The sequence below is a fragment of the Colobus angolensis genome, unplaced genomic scaffold, assembly GCF_000951035.1.
Source record: "Colobus angolensis palliatus isolate OR3802 unplaced genomic scaffold, Cang.pa_1.0 Scaffold130, whole genome shotgun sequence".
Classification (NCBI taxonomy): Eukaryota; Metazoa; Chordata; class Mammalia; order Primates; family Cercopithecidae; genus Colobus; species Colobus angolensis.
In genome coordinates, this window is record NW_012114253.1 from 5,772,947 (window position 1) to 5,775,587 (window position 2,641).

At 42.6% G+C, this 2,641-nt stretch overlaps 1 long non-coding RNA gene across 1 annotated transcript in view; it reads right to left on the minus strand.

The window, feature by feature from the left end:
• Positions 1–2,641, minus strand: part of LOC105506044 — a 17,945-nt gene that overhangs the window by 12,775 nt on the left and 2,529 nt on the right. The window contains exon 2 of the long non-coding RNA XR_001000858.1: positions 109–379. This is a non-coding gene — a long non-coding RNA (uncharacterized LOC105506044). The remainder of the gene's footprint in view (positions 1–108; positions 380–2,641) is intronic.

A 2,641-nucleotide genomic window follows, 5' to 3' on the forward strand; every position in this document is an offset into this window, starting at 1 on the left:
AAGGCTCTGTGATATTTAGGGACCTTGGCATCTTCCCTTCACATCTCAGTCATTATAGAATGAGGACTCTCTGACTCCATCAAGCCGGCAATGCCTCGGGATTTTCACCTGTTGGATCTGGCAGCTCTTCATGTCGGCCCACACCGTGTGAGGCTGCTCTTGGTGCACCAAATGGGGAAGTTTCTGCATCAGTGCCTCGGAGAGTCCACCGGAAGCGCTGGACAGTGGGAGTCAGTGGCACCCCAGCGTGGAGGCCAAAAGCACACAGCACTGAAGCTCCAGACACCCTCAGGAGTACAGGAAGGGACAATCGGCTGGTGAGAGCCTGGGTCACCAGGAATCTTCACCTGGGTCAAAACAGGATTTGCCTTCACATTGCCTGTGAGATAATAGAGACAAATCAAGGTTAACATTGAGATTTAGGGCTTTGGTAACTTGAAGGATGGAGCTGCCATTTACGGAGACTGGGAAGACCCAGGGAAGAGCAGCTTGAAAGGTGGTGGGGAACGTGAGTTGGTTGCGTTTCTGTCATATGTAATCAACAGTCCTGACCAGCCTGGGCAATATAGTAAGACCCCATCTCTGAAAATGAACACTGAAATATTAGACGATCATGGTGGTGCACACTTGTAGTCTCAGCTACTTGGGAGGCTGAGGCAGGAGGATTCCTTGAGCCTTTAGTTAGAGGCTAGTGAGCTATGATGGCACCACTGCACTCCAGCCTGGGGGGGAAATAATAAAGAGTCCTGACTAAATACTTGAGTAGCCAGGGAAGTTTTCACAAAGTAAGTAATATTTGCGGCACATCTTAGTGAACGAGAATTCCATTATTTCTGTTGGGGAATTAAGAGAGTGTGAGTGTAGTTAGTTAATGTTTACTGAACTATCTTTGGAATCTCATCTACTGCTCTATCTGGTCTATCTGTACACATATATTCTATATGCTGTCTCGCTGAGCTTTCGCTAGGTTATGCTACAGTAACAGAAGCCCCAAAATCTTAGCAGCTACACATACAAAGGTTTATTTTTCATTGATATTTCCTTTTATGGCAGGTTGACTGTGACTCTGCTCTATACAAGCTATTTTATTTGTTAGATGGTGAAAACTGTGATACTTGGAGATTGCTGAATATGGTATTCGTATGTTCATTCATTTATTCATTTAATAAATATTGATTCAATATCTCTTTCATGCCAGGCAAGGTCAAGTATTGAGAATACAGTGGTGAATAAAAGAGACAAAATCTCTAATTTCCAGGAGGTAATATTGACAATAAGATTAAACACAAACAAAATCATAACAATGAATATTAAATTCATAAATAATAGCTGTAAGACATTTTAGTAAATCTTTTAAATTAGAAAAATATAAAAATTACTACAACTAAAATGGCCAGGTGGTGATGGCTCATGCCTCTAATCCCAACACTTTGAGATGCCAAGGTGGGAGGATCATTTGACCCCAGGAATTGGAAACCAGTCTGGGCGCTACAGGAAAACCCTGTCTACAAAGAAATAGAAAATTAGCCGGCATAGTGGTGCATTCCTGTAGACCCAGCTACGAAGGAGGCTGAGGTGGGAGGACTGCTAGAGCCTGACAGGTCAGGGCTGTAGACAGCCAGGATCATACCACTGTACTCCAGGCCAGGTGAAAGATCGAGACACTGTCTCAAGAAAAAAAACTACATATATTCAATGTGTCCTCAAACTATTATGTAGAATACTATTATTTGCATCACATCACGTGAGCCCTTTCAATGGCTGAACACTTATTTCAGTGCAATCCACACAGCGTTCCTGGGAACTAAGTACACCTAAGAACAATTCAGTATAAAAGAGTTACTGCCTTGACAGGAAGATGTAAAAATTTTTAAAAGACAAATAAATAAATAAAAGAGTGAAAACTGTAGCTCTGTGAGGCTCAAATAACATCTCATTCAAGTCACAATGAACATCTAGCAATCATTCTGAACACCACATAATTCACTTAATACATTTTGCCTGAACGCCCAACACATCTGAATGACCAACACCCGTATGTAGCCAAGAAACAATCATTTTTAAATTATCACCTATGACTCCATCAGCTCTACGCACTTATTTTTTAAATTTTATTCATTTATTTATTATTTTTAGTTTTTGTAGAGACGGGATCTCACTATGTTACCCAGGTTGGTCCAGAAACAGAAACAGACCCACACAAATTTCAGAAACCAGATGACAAAACAGTCATTTGATTCATGAAAAAAAGTGCCACACGATGCACGAGGAAAAGGATGGTCTTTTCAATAAATGGTGCTGGATCAAGCAGACACATCCATGTGGTAAATAGTGAATCACAGCCAAGTGGGGTGGCTCACGCCTGAAATCCCAGCACTCTGGGAGGCTGAAACGGGCAGATTACTTGAGCCCAAGAGTTCAAGACCAACCTGGGAAACATGTTGAATCCCCATCTCTACAAAAAATACGAAAATTAGCCAGGCATGGTGGCGCCTACACTCGCAGCTACTCAGGAGGCTGAGGTGGGAGGATCCCTTGAGCCAAGAGGTGGAGGTTGCAGTGAGCTGAGATCCTGCCGCCGCACTCTAGCCTGGGCAACAGAGTGAGGCCCTGACTGGAAAAAAAAAAAATTGCAAAAACT